General features: G+C 63.6%; 2 long non-coding RNA genes across 2 annotated transcripts; one reads left to right on the plus strand and one right to left on the minus strand.

Moving 5' to 3' along the window:
* Nucleotides 1–1,856: 1,856 nt before the first annotated feature.
* LOC128773075 (uncharacterized) lies at nucleotides 1,857–2,942 on the minus strand. Its single transcript, XR_008417386.1, has 2 exons — nucleotides 2,875–2,942; nucleotides 1,857–2,699 (listed from the first exon to the last, which is right to left on the minus strand). It is a non-coding gene; the product is annotated as an uncharacterized LOC128773075 (long non-coding RNA).
* An 8,297-nt stretch (nucleotides 2,943–11,239) lies between these two features.
* On the plus strand, nucleotides 11,240–13,516 carry LOC109257841 (uncharacterized). The gene is made up of 3 exons (XR_002076114.2): nucleotides 11,240–11,488; nucleotides 11,896–12,689; nucleotides 13,329–13,516. It is a non-coding gene; the product is annotated as an uncharacterized LOC109257841 (long non-coding RNA).
* The last annotated feature ends 320 nt before the right edge of the window (nucleotides 13,517–13,836 follow it).

The raw sequence follows: 13,836 nt of genomic DNA on the forward strand, positions 1-13,836 counted from the left end.
AAAGACAAGGGGGTGCAGCCGTCTCCCCGCTCCTTGCTGCTTCCCCCGGGGTGACCAGCCTGGGGGCCACAGCCTAGTGGGGCTGACCCCACCCCCCTGTCACCAGCTGGACCCCAAGACCTGAGTTTTACTGCTCACCTGCCTGTACCCGCCAACCTTGGCCTCACGTTTTTCCTTAAGCTCTTCTTCCCAGCTTATTTCTTAACTCAGGCAAAGGACCGGAAGGGCGTCACATCCCCGACGAAACAGAAACCGCCCCTCAGGCAGTAACTACTGCCTGAAGCTCTGCGGCCGCCAGACCCGGGGGAGCTCAACCCCCTCACGCCTGCGCAGACGCCCACGAAGTGACTCACCGAGTGACCCTCATTACAAAGTGAACCCCCCCCCCCCGGGAGGGGCACAGGAATGCACCTGCAGGCCTGTTTCCTTCAGGATACGACTTTGGGCCGCCTCTCCAGGAGGACGAGGCTCCCTTTCTGGATGCTCGTCCTAACCCTGAATGAAAAGAATCCGCCCACCCTGGTTCGGGGAGTCACGGTTTTGTGAGCTCTTCTCCCGGATCCCATTTGCTGCAAATAAAGTTTCCCTTGTGCCACCACTCACCTGGCGTGCTTTCTCTCCGTGACTCGCCAAGGAGCGAACTGGCCTTGCCTCCGACACACCTGTACCACCCACCTGCTTCCGCGGGACGCACGGGCCTGGGGGCCTGCTTGGCATCCCTCGGGCCCCGAAGGCCTGTGAGCTGCCTGGCCCACGGACGGTGCCCACGGAGCACGGGCTCCCCCTCCCTCCCCCGGGGGGCTCTGGGGCGCCCCTGCGAGCATCCTGCAGTCGTCCAGGACGGCTCCCCGTTCCACACACCCCTCCCTGTGCCCCGGCCCCGCCCTCGGTGCCCAGCTCCTCCCGTCAGCTCGCCCACAGTCAAGGGAAAGACACTGGTTCTGCCATTCAGCTTTGAACAGCGCTGGTCCCGGAATAAAGGGAGGTCACCTGAACCCAAGAGCACACCTCCGCCCTCCTCCACGCCCCAGCTGCGCCCGCCGCTCCCGCTTCAGGGCAGCAAAGGGTTCGTCTACCGGTGGTCAGGCTCCTGGAGGGGCTTCTAAAACGCCGGGAGTCCCTGCAGACAGGGGTGTCTTTGGAATTCAGGAGACCTCCGACCCCACCTGCGCTCACGCGAGGGGCCGGCCACCAGAGAGACCACGGGGGGCAGAGGGCGGCCTACAGAGGGGAGGCTTGGGGACACTTCAGTAGCACAGCCAGTGATGCAGTCAATCAGGCCCACATAACGAGACCCCAAGGAAAGCTGGGCGCCGGGCTTGGGTGCACCTGCCCGAGGTGGACCCAGGAGCGTGCTGGGGGGGCCCCTTCCTGGAGTCCACAGGGACAGGCCACAGACGCTCAGGGCTGGCCCGTGTGTCTCCTCACGGAGGAGGAGACTGCCCCTGGCCCGCGTCCCTCCTGATAACACCTCGGGGCTCGGTGAGTCTGTCCCCCGGATCGCAGAACCGGGTGTGGGGCGGGAGGAGCGCACGGGCACCCCGGCTGGGTAGCCAGTTGGTCAGAAGCGCAGCGGCTCCGCGTCCCTCACAGGTGGCTGGCGTGTGAGGTGGTGGCACTGCTGTTGGGGACCTGCCCCTTCACCCAGTGAGGTGTGCACCACCCGCAGGAGGTCAGTGAGGAACTGGGCTCAGTACCCCCGCTGGGGGGCAGGACGAGGCGGCTTCCTTCCGGGGCGGGACGGGCCTGCGCAGGGGACGAACGCGTGCAGGAAGCAAGGACACGGAAGGGCCCGCGTCAGAGAGCGAGTCGGGGCCGCCCTTTCTGAGAGCGAGGGCACTTCAGGACCAGCGAACTCACCTACTCGGCTTTTATTTTCTTCTGTACACATGCAGAGAGTGCGCCGTGACCAAATGCTGTGATGAAAGGGGTCTAGGGAGCCCCCGTGTGAACGTGAACCACAACTTCTGCACGACAAGGCGCGGGCATAGTTTCACACGCAGCGTTCCGTCTTCCCTAGAGGCGCGTAAAGTAGCGGTGACAAAATGTGGGTACGGACAACACGGTCCAGAGAAACGCTCGCCCTGGACAGTCCGCTGGGGCCTCCCGGGCCTCCCGAAGGGGCTAGAGGAGCAAAGCCCCCCTGGGAATGGCCTCGACAGACACCGGGAGGGACTGCGTAAAGTTCCGCTCCCTTTACAATTTCTAAAAACTCTCAGAGAACCTCCTCCGCTGGATAAAATCTATTTCTGGGGCGCCTGGGTGGCTCCGACTCTTGGGGTTGGCTCAGGTCATGATGCCAGGGTCGTGGGACTGAGCCCCACGTCAGGGTCCGCACTGAGTGTGGAGCCTGCCTAGGATTCTCTCTCCGTCTCTGCCCCACTCATACTCTCTCTCTCTCTCTCTCTAAAATAAAATATTTTTTTTCTCCAAAAACTCTCTCAAAATATCAGACGTAAGACAGAAATCCAAGACTCGATCTCTCCAGGATCACCTGTAAGTCAGGATGTCCCTTGTCGCACTGGTTAACGGAACCCTCAAAGTCCCAGAAACGTGCAAGCCAAAAGCACGATGAAGTGACAGGTGTCAGGGTTGGGAAGGAGGAAATAAGACGGCCACTGCCTGTGGCTGACGAGGCCGTCCTCGTGGTCCTCGTGGGTCCTCGTGGCAGACGTAACCGGATCAAACAACTCCTAGAACTAGTAAGAGTTACGAGATAAACCTACCGGAATCGGTACCAAGACTCCGCCGGCAGAAACCGCCCAGAAAATCAGACACCGCTCCCAGCAGCCACCAGGACCACGGAGCGGCTAGGCATCCGATGACACAGAGCGCCTGGAACCCCAGCGCCGCCGCCAGACGTGCGTGACTCACCACAGAAGGCTGTCCCCAGGTCGGTTTCCAGATCCACATCACGAAGATCGCGGTTCCCGCAAGCTTTTTATTTTTTTTTTTTTTAATTTTTTTTTTTTCAACGTTTTTTTATTTATTTTTGGGACAGAGAGAGACATAGCATGAACGGGGGAGGGTCAGAGAGAGAGGGAGACACAGAATTGGAAACAGGCTCCAGGCTCCGAGCCATCAGCCCAGAGCCTGACGCGGGGCTCGAACTCACGGACCGCGAGATCGTGACCTGGCTGAAGTCGGACGCTTAACCGACTGCGCCACCCAGGCGCCCCCCCGCAAGCTTTTTAAAGACACTCGGAACCCGCCCCCTGAAGTCACCGAGGAAGGTCCAGGCCCAGGAGCAGGGGCGCCAGGCGCAGAAAGAGCAAAGAGGCGAGGGCCGCGGCCCCAGCGCGAGAACGGACGGGAAGGCCAGGACCAGCACGGGTGAGTCGATGACGAGCCAGTGACGAGCAAGCTGGCCCTGGACAGGCCTGCGGCCTTGCGGCCTCACAAGGGCAGAGGGGCCGCGGTGCAGGGGGAAGAGGGCTCGTCACCCGGGAGCTGTGCCCGGATTCCTACGTTACACCCTATAAAAAGCCGGCTCCAGACGGGCTGGAGGCAGAAACGGAAAGCGTGTGAGAGGAGCCACGGGGGCGGCCGCTTGTGGGGAAGAGTCCCTTCCAACGGCCCACGGAAGACAGTCCGAGCTAGCAGCTCAGAAAATACCCGTGGCAACCTGAGCTCCCACCGCTGCCCACCGGCCCTGCCGAGCCGAGGGGTCGGACACGTGGAGGGTCTGCGAGGGGTCGTGTGGCATCACCACCTCAGGGCCAGGGCACCTGTGCCCCATGGCCCGGCCGTCCGGAGGGGCAGATCCAGCAGGGCCCCCACCCCCCGGGCTCAGAGGGCACCGCGGGACCCCGCCACGGTAAGGAGTCCAGGCCCGCCCCAGGGAGCCCCGCGCAAAAGCCCTACCCGTGGGGCTGGACGCTGACGCCCACCGAGCCCCTCCCCCGCCTTGAACGGGGTCCAACCCGGGGCCGAGAGGGGACACGGAGAAGGGGGTCACGTGGACAGCCTGCTGGAGCCCGGCCCTGAGGACCGCCAGTTACCGCCCCCCTGGACTGGCCCCCCGAAACCAAGAACAGAAAAGACACCCCAGAGTGGAGGACGATGGGAGGGCAGCCTGGAGACCCCTGCCACTGTCCCCTGGAGTCTGCCACCGCCAGTGGGAGGTCATCGCCAGCCTGGGCCTGAAGGGGGACCCCCCCCCCCAAAAAAGCGCCTGACCTCAGCCCACTCTGGGCACTCCTGTGCCAAGTAAATCTTACTGGCGTGTACATGACTGATAGATTTCAGGGGACAACACCAGCTCAAGACATCGATTTTGCGGCCTGATTCCAGCGCCCTGACCGTGGGGGTCTTGCCAGTGCCCGGAGCAGTCCGCCGGGGCCGCTCTGTGCGGCTGGGCCTGGCGGCGGGTGCTGGCTGGGCCCCGCTGTCACCGGGAGGCCCCTCTGCAGCAAGCCCAGGTCACTGCTTCCAGCCCCCAGGCCCTCCCCGGAGACCCCGCTGCCCACACCAACACAGCCCCGACTTCAAACAGGTTCCTTGAGGGGGAGGAGAACCAACCGCCTTCATATAAATGTTTCATTGCGAATTAATATTTATGAGGCTCTTGAATGACGGGGCTGAGGGCTTCATAAATATTAACAAGGGATGCGTCTCTCCCCCACCCCGCGTTAATACCTCTGTTTGCGCGGCATCCATTACGCACGCGTCCCTCAGCTTCAGCCCAGGGAGCAGAGTGGGACCGGCCCCCTCCCGCGGGGCTCCCGGGGGAGGGGCGCGGCCTCGCGCCTGGCCCACGGTCGCCGGCCCTCCGCGGGTGGGGTGAGCGCTGACCGCGGGAGCCACATCCCAGCCCCGCCCCAGCTCCGCGCAGCCTGCTCCCCGAGATGCTGCCTCCCCCAGGAAGCCCCCCGGGCCTGCGCGGAGGAGCAGCGCGTCCTCTGCTCTCTGTGCTCCTCCCCAGAGGCCGGTGGAGCCAGGCCCGCAGCCCCCCGACCCCCGGACCCGGGAGCGGCCCACCCCAGCAGGTCAGAGCGCCCCCCGCCCAGGGTCCCGGGTTTCCCGATTGGATGCGGCCGGGGAAGGGGGTCCCCGAGGCCGGGACGGTGGGTGGAGCTCGGGCGCCCTCGCGTGGCCACCGGTGAGGACACCATCGGAGACCCGGGGGTCGCTCCCGGGGCGGAGGAGGGCCCAGTGGTGACCCCGGGACCTGAGACAGCCGCCCCTGCCCGGGCTTTCCTCCCCGGCCCTGCTCAGGGACCCCCGCCTCCAGCTGTCTACGGACGCCCCTGCAGGGACGGAGACGGAACCCAGCGCCCCTGCCCGCATGCCACCGAGGTAGCCCCACCCGGGCAGCCCGCCGCCCCGGCCCTACCTCCCCGGCGCAGCCGCGTCTGTGGGGTCCCCGCGCCTGGGGGCCCGCTTCCATCAATCCTCTGCGGGTTCTCACCACCGGCAGGTCCTGGGCCCTGCCGCCCCTCACCCCCACCTTGCACGTGGGTCTGGGCACTTCCATGGTAGATACAGGGCACAGGCCCAGCGCCGCGCCCCTCCTCTGCATGCCCCCAGTTAGCTTGGGCCGCCAGTGCCTTGGAGGAGGAGGCAGGCAGACACCTCTTCCAGAGCCGGGGGGGGGGGGGGGGGGTGCAAAACCAGCCCCTTGTAGTGTTACCCGCTCGCTCCTGGCGGCTGGGGCTTGAGGGAGAGGGCTCTTCTGCGTGGGCACCGCGCTGTGCTCCCCCGGCCCAAGCCGCCCATCCCGCCCCGACTCTCAGGGCCGCCTCCCTGCCCCACCCACCGTCTCCTCTCCCCTGATCCCCATGTTGCACACCTGCCCCCTCCCGCAACACAGGCAGCAGGAGGGACCTTCTTAAATGCCAACTTGACCCTGGCACCACCCTGCTTAACACCCACCTCTGCCTTCCTGCTCTCCGGAGAGACACCACCCTGCCCTGCCCAGCCTGGCCCCTTACTTACCCCTCCAGCTCTCCCGCAGCTCCTCAAAGCAAGCCCGTCTCTGGCCTCAGGGCTTCCTGTGTTGCTGTTCCCTGCCTGGAACCGTCTCCCCCCCTCCCTTTACCTACGTTTCACTTGCTTCCATTTTAGCCTGTGGTCTTCCTCGGCCAGCTGGACGCCCGGCCGTGTGACCACTGAGCATCGGGCAGGAATAACAATGCAAAGAAACGGAAGGTCACAGACCCGACGCGTTGCGAGTGACCGTTCTGAACCCAGAGTGGAAGGAGAACAGCTGTGGGAACAAACAGGTGGCCCGTGAGCCCCCGGGTCCCTGGGGCGAGAGGACCGCAGGCGGGCTGGGGCACCACCCTGCTGCACCACTGCCTGGTCCTGCCTTTCTGCTGGCGGTAGGAGTCGGGGACACCGATTTTGTTTGCTAGAGCACTGCAGGAGCAGGGCCCCACACGGCCTCGCGGGAAATTAAATTTGGAAATCAGGTAGCAGCTTTGGCAAGGACCACAGCGGAGCCCCCGCAGAGCCCCGCTGACAGTCCGTGGAGCCCACGTCACAGCTATTAACCTTTCGCCCCAAAACACATGGAGGAGAGCTGCCAGGAACCCGGGAGAATTTGCCTAAGTGACAGTCACCGCGGGAGGCCAGCCCACCTTGCACAGCGATTGCCAGATGGAAAGGAGGAGTGAGGGAAAAGGGAATATTAATGGAACAGGTAACCACCGTGAATTAATAGGTATACAGGGCCCGGCGTTCAACAGAGAGCGTGTGTGAGGACCCCCGGAAAACCCCAGTAGGTTCCTAAAAGGGGAAATGGAGGGGCGCCTGGGGGCTCAGTCAGTTAAGCGTCGGACTCCTGATTTCGGTTCAGCTCATGATGTCACAGTTCGTGAGTTCAAGGCCCGCGTCAGGCTCTGCGCAGACAGTCCAGAGCCTGCTTGGGGTTCTCTCTCTCTCTCCCTCTCCTTCTGTCCCTCTTCTGCTCTCTCTCTCTCTGTTTCAAAATGAATAAATGAATTTCTGAAAGGAGGGGGGACCGGTACAGGCCGTGCTCCCTGGCCCCGTGCAGGAACACAGAGTCAACAGCAGGTAAGGTCTCTCCAAGCGGACGCCCCGCGGACCGCACCCCACCGGCCCCGCACGGCCCTGCTGCCTCGAGCGCGGGGCGAGGTCCTCTGTGTCCTGGAGGCTGAACGTGACAAAGCGTTCACAGACGCCCCACACGGGCGGCGCTTCGGTCCCGTCAGCTGCCACGGCCAGGGCCCCACGCGGCTCACACAGTCTTCTGAACTGAAGAGGAAATGCAACATGAAACGTCACATGACAGACCCTTGGTCAGTTTGGGGACGAGGGCGCTGATGCCAAAAACCCCGACGTGACCCAGGAGACCGTGGATCGCCGCGACTCTGACCCGGGTGACAGGGCGTGAGACTACGTGTTAAGAGGCCGGACGCAGAAGAACACCCCATCCGGAGCCAGGCCCCGGTCCCCCCTCCCCCCCACTGCCTGTGAGTGACACTTGTCACTGCGCAGCCTGGGTTCTCCTTGGGAACACGTGACTTCTAAACCACAGAGGAGCAGAACACGCTGTGCATGCGGGGAGGGAACGCCAGGCGTCCGCAGCCCCAGCTGGACTCCACTGCCCACCGTCGCCTCCTCAAGGTCAGGGACATGGAGGGACAGCCGGCCGGTGCCCACAGCCCAGGGCTCCTTCCACAGGACGCTTCAAACACGTCCTCCCACAGCAAAGCAGACCCCGGTGCCCACCCTCCCGAGTCGGCCACCCCGCGTTGTCCAGATGGGCCCCACCCCGTCAGCTGTCTGTCCCTCAGATGCACACCTCCGCCCAGTCTCTGAAAGCTCTCCAGCAGACAGACGGTTAACTAACTAGAGTTCGGAAGTTGTTTACGGTTCTCTATTTCTTTCGAGGAAAGCTGTAGACACGGCCCACCGTACTCAGCGGCAGAAGGGGGTGCACGCTGACGCCCGCGGCGTGATGACCCTGAAACCCCACGCGCAGGGGAAGAAGCCAGGCGGGAAGGGCCCCCCCCCACGCGATTCCACTCCCGCGAAATGTCCCGGGTGGGGGCGCCGGCGGAGACGGAGGGGGCTCAGGGCTGCGGGCCCGTCAGCCGAGTGCACCACGAGTGCCTTCTAACAGAAGCCACTCCGGAACGTTCCTCCTGCCGCTCCCCTAAGTCCCCGTCCCCACCCCCAGGGGCAAACCTGACTGTGCCCCGTCCCCAACTCCCCACGAGAACAATCACACAGCAGAGGCCTGTGCACGCGCCTTCCGCGCAGGGTTTCTGAGGTCACGGCACGTGCCGGAGGTTCACATGGGCGGTCTGAAAGCAAGGGGCGGCTCAGTCTTCCGGATACTTCCAACAAAACAATATCGTGATGGAATCCCCACCATCGTCACCTTGAGAGAGACAGTTCTTTTTTTTTTTTTAATTTTTTTTAACGTTTACTTATTGTTGAGACACAGAGAGACAGAGCAGGGGCAGCTTTCAGAGAGAGGGAGACACAGAATCCGAAGCAGGCCCCAGGCTCCAAGCTGTTGGCACAGAGTCTGACGACGTGGGGCTCGAACTCACGAACCGTGAGATCAGACCCGAGCCGAAGTCAGACGCTTAACCGACTGAGCCACCCAGGTGTCCCCCCCTCTTTTTTTTTTTAATGGGGATTGTTTTAATCCCTATTTCCACAGTGAGTATTCCTCGCTGTGAGAAAGTTAGTATCCAGAGCCAAACTTCTGCTACGTCTCAAAGACTTAGCTCTAAGCACCTTTGTTCACCCAAGGACACTGGGGACAAAAGAAGTCTTGTTTTCGTAGTTACAAATAGCACATTGATTCACTCTCCGGGATCACGGAGGCGGCGGGGTGTGGCGGGCGCCTGCGCAAGTCGGGGCGCTGGACCTCACTCCCCCCAAAACTGCCAGCCCCTGCTCGCCCAGGAAGTCTTTGGGGACTCCCCGCATCCCACCCCCGCCCGCCCCCCAATCCCAGGCCTGATTCAGGGCCACTGGTCCCCGAAAACAAAGGAGGGTGATGCCGCCTCTGGCCACCAGATGGCGCTCCTCTCACCCAACTAGCCGGGGCCAGCGGCAGGTGGTTCCCTGCACCTGCTAGAGGGAGGGCTCCCTGCACCTGCGGAATTGGTGGGGTCACTGGGAGCCGCCATCCTGGGTCCTAGCTCAGCCCCCCGCCTCCGGCCAGCCCCCTCCTCTCGCTGGCCCCCACCCTGGGGCAGAGGCACTGGATGTGACAGGACTGGGGACATGATGCCCTGGAGCTCTGGCACGATGTGAAGGATCCCACAGCTGGGTGGACCCCCACCCCCACAAAGGCAGGCGGGGCCCCTGCTGGGACCCAGGCTTGGCCACGAAGGTCCTGAAGGTGGCTGGGTGTCGAGGACCCCTGTTCTGTCTTCTGGCCCCCTGCAGAGCTCCGGAGTCCCAGCTCCAGGGAAGGTGGTCCCGTGCCCCTTCAGAGAATGACCGCGCGGCCCGCTGGAGGGAGGACCTGTGCCCAGGGCCACCCGGAGCCAGCCCTGACTCGTCCAGCTGAGAGCCGTGTGGCCTGGCCGTGGTCACTGCCTGTGGGGCTGAGCTTGGCACGTCCTGAGTCTGGGGTGGTGACTCCTGTCGGCGACCGAATCTGCAGTGGGCCCCTCCCCTCCCCCCGCCCTGCCTGCTTCTGGGGTGGGGTGGGGGGAGACGGTCCTGCTGCATTCTGCTGCGCTCTGGCGGGCTGCGTCGTTGTGTCCTGCGTGTCGTGCGGCCCTGGGTTCGCAGGTGCCGGAGGATGTGTCCTCAGCGCCTGCAGAGCTCTTGTGGCGTCCCCTGGCCCCTGTGTGGTCCGTGCCATCCGCCCACACATCCCGTGGTCCCGAACACCTGGGTGGGCGTTTTCCGAGGTTTCCCTTAGACAGTCTAAGACCTAAGAGCCCCAGGGCCTGATAATCCTACAAAAACGCGTCCCAGCGTTAGTCATTCTGGCTCAGTTTCCCTGAGTGTACGTGACGTGTCCTTTCAGCACGTGAGTCCCAGACTTTGCGGACCAGGAGGGTTGACGTGGGTTTTAGTGTTCCGCGTCTGCTCTGCTCCGGTGCTGTGGGGTTTCCCCGGGACGTCCGACTATAGGCTGTTGGTTCCTCCGCTTTCTCGCCTTCCCTTGCACGCGATCGACACGTGACTTCCACGTCACGCCCTTCACCCACCTCACGCGTGCCATTCAACGGTTTTCAGCGTCTTTACAAAGTCGTGCAGCCAAACCACGAACCTGCTCTACTCTCAGGACGTTTCCTCGCCCCGAAGGGACCCCTCACCCCTGTTAGCCGTCCCAGCCCACACCCCCAGCGACGCCGCAGCTCCGCCCTCCGTGCAGCCGCCCGGCTGCGCCTGAGCAGATGCCCCGCGCGCCCTCCTGCCCCCACCCGTCGAGGCGCGTCTGGGCGCTTGTTGGCCGTGGCGCAGCTGCGCCTGGAGACACCCCAGCGCGCCCGCTTCGCCCCTTTCCTCGATTTTCCGCTTTCTCTCCAACCCTCTTCATGCGTTTTTACTTCCTTCTGTGCTTCTCCAAATGCTTTTGTGTGCCTCCACTTTTGTGGCCCCTCTGCTCTAATCTTCATTTCCAAACTAATGTTCGGTTTATTTCTAATTCTGATTTGCGGTATTTTTCACATATCGTATGATTCCTGCGGTCTTCAAGCTCGTTTTGAAGTGCTGCGTCGTGTATTCGTGTGGCCGCCAACCGCCCAGAGGGCCTGTGCGTCCTCGGCGCCCAGAATTCCTGCCCCTGTGGGCTCCCACCTGCTTCAAATCAGGGTCAAAGCTGCACACGGCGCGCGTGAAGGACGTGGCCCGTGCTGGTTTCTGGGACTAGGTCATCCGTGGGATGGCGGCCGCCCCCTTGGTTTCTCGGAGCACTTGTGGGGGCGGGGGGGGGGGGGTGGAAGGGGGGGACAGCCGTCATGTGGTGAGGACGCTCCAGCAGCTCACATGGAAAGGCCCGCGGAGAGTCACAGAGAGGCCCGCGTGGAGACCCACACGGAGGGGAGCACTCAGAGGGGAGCACACAGAGGGGCCCACATGGAGGGGCCCACGTGGAGGGAGCACACGGAGGGAGCACACGGAAGGGAGCACACGGAGGGGAGCACTCAGATGGGAGCACACGGAGGGGAGCACTCAGATGGGAGCACACGGAGGGGAGCACTCAGATGGGAGCACTCAGAGGGGCCCACGTGGAGGGGAGCACACGGAAGGGAGCACACGGAGGGGAGCACTCAGATGGGAGCACACGGAGGGGAGCACTCAGATGGGAGCACACGGAGGGGCCCGCGTGGCGGGGCCCACGCGGAGGGGCGCACAGGGTACCGCATGGGTTTTGTGGGCCTCTCTGCCCGTGGGCCCCCGTCTCCTGCAGGGACACTAACCCTCTCCTCCTCGTCCTCTGTTTTCCTTCGAGCGTCTGTGCAGGTTCTGACCATGAGTCACTCCGCGGCTCAGGCTCCTGTGAAATCCGTTTCTGGTGCTGCTCCTCCCACACCTGCCCCAGGTCTGTGTCCCTCTGCCCGCCCCCTGCTGTCTAGCTGGCCTTTCCTGCGACTGTGTTGACCCTGCACGTCCCCATGTGGATCTGTCCCTCTGAGAGCTCAGGGTGGCCTGACTGCGGACCCTCGCCTCCCCGCTGACGTGGTGCCCTCCCTGGCCAGGTGGACGGGTGACCACACCCTCCCTGTGCCCCGGGGGGTAGGGGGGGCCTCCACCTCGCCTTATTCCCGCTGCCGGTCTACACGGCCAGTCTTACCTGCAGTGGTTCCTGTCGCCCTGCCCGTGCCGGCCCCACCCTCACAACTTGCCCCAGGTTCAGCTGCCCGGGTCCCCATTTGTCGTCTACGATCGTGGTTGCCAAACCTACTGCTGCCCTTTCTCATGATTTTTTCTTGTTTCTTACTGACAAAGGGCTCCTTTGTCTACTCGCGTGGATCTAACCCGTTGGCTGTATTTGATTTGAGGTCTTGATGCCTATCTACATCACATTCTTGGTACATCTGTCCCCGTGACGGTGCCCCGCACGCTGAGCAGGGGACGCGCACCGGCGCCTCTGGCCACTGTGGCCCGAGAATGCGCATTCTGGCTCTGGTTCTGTGTCCTGAGCTGCCCGGCCTAGTCGCGTATCCCCAGAGCCCGAGGGGGACGGGGGACGCCTCCCGTGAGACCAAATGTATGTTTGCTCTGCATCGTGCTTCTGGCTCCCTAACCCCCTGGGGTTTTCTAAGTGAGAAGAGCCAATAAGGTGTCTTTTGTATCATAATGGGGAGACGCTGGAAAGCCCCGAGGACGGCTCCGGTGGCCAGGGATCCAAGCCTGTGATCTGAGAGCAGGAACCACCTGGCCTCTGGGAGGGGAGAGGGCCTGGGGATTGAATGGATCACCAATGGCCAATGACTTGATCAAGCCTCCGTAAAAAGCCAAAGAAGGATGGGGTTGGGGTCAGAGAGCTTCGGGCGGTTGAACTCTTGGAGACTGGGGACAGCGGTGTGCTCAAGGGCTCGAGGGAGCTCCACCCCTCCCCTCCCCTCGCCCTGCCCGGCTCTGCAGCTCTTGGGCTGTTCTGAGTTCTAGCCTTGACGATGACCGGCTGACTGACTAAGTAAACTGTTCCCTGAGTTCTGTGAGCTGCCCTAGCCAACCAGGTGGGCCCACGGAGGGAGTACTGGAACCTCCGATCTATAGCCAGCTGCTCAGAGGCACAGGTGACAACCAGGACGGCCACCGGCATCCGGAGTTGGGGGAGGGGCAGTCTTGTGGGACCCAGGGGGCTGAGGCCAGTCCCCAGGAGGACGGTGTAGGAACCGAGGAGAGTTGTAGGGCCCCCGCGGGTGGGGGGGTGGGGGAGCTGATGTGGGAGGCATATTCCCCCTGCAAGTGCCCTCAGCAAGCCCCCCGCCTGGCGAGGGCTCCCTAACCACCAATCGCCAGCCCGGGCGCCGAGGCCGAGGGCGGAGGTGGGCTCCCCAGCAGCCATCACCTTGTTCTCAACAGCCCTCGCCCTGGAGGGCCGGACCCCCACCTCCTCCTGGCCCTCCCCACCGCCGCGCAGCCGCCGGGTTCCTGACAACCTCAGTGCCCGGGTTTCCCCCTGGGGTCCATCCTTGTCCTCCTTCTGTGGTCCCCCCGGGGGGACGGGGCAAGAGCCCGCATTAGCCAGGAACCGGACAAGACAGAGGAGACAGGCCATGGAGGGGCCCTGGTGGGGAAGACGCCTCCCACCCCGGGAGCTCTGCTCTTCTGCTGAGACGTCTGAGCCTCGGCAGGGTGGGCACCCGTGGCTGGTTAGAGGGGCCCCTAGGAAGCCCGCCGGTAGTGGACGAGGCCGTTCCCTCGCCTCTCAGCAGGGCCTGGGGGCCTGGGGAGGCCGGGACCACCCCCCTGCCACACACACATAGCAAACCTTCACCAGCTGCTCCGCGGGGCCCTGTGAAGCTTGGAGGGACTCCGGGGCGGCGAGGGGCAAATACTGTCCCCCTTCAAGGTCGAGTTATTCACTAGCCTCCATAATAAATAAATGAGAGCCACAGTACTTAACGGAAGGTGTTTTAATTCTTATCTTGACCAGAGAAGCAATCCCCCTGCCAGACACGAGTGCGTGCTTCTAGGTCGTCCTGCGCACTTGTCCCACCTTCCAGCGGACACTGGCTGTCCCCGCGTGCCCCGCCCCCACGCCCAGAGCCGGCCCCGCCCCTACACCCCGGGATGGCCCCACCCCCAAGCCCATGGATGGCCCTGCCCCCAGACCTTGCCCCCAGACCCCGCAGGCGCAGCTGTGGGAGAAAGGACCCCCTGACGTTCTGGAGACTGAGGGTTGGCCCCGGGGACACCTGCGAAGAGACCAGGGGGCGT

Source organism: Panthera pardus, unplaced genomic scaffold (genome assembly GCF_024362965.1).
Source record: "Panthera pardus isolate Hobbes unplaced genomic scaffold, ASM2436296v1 HiC_scaffold_24, whole genome shotgun sequence".
Lineage (NCBI taxonomy): Eukaryota > Metazoa > Chordata > Mammalia > Carnivora > Felidae > Panthera > Panthera pardus.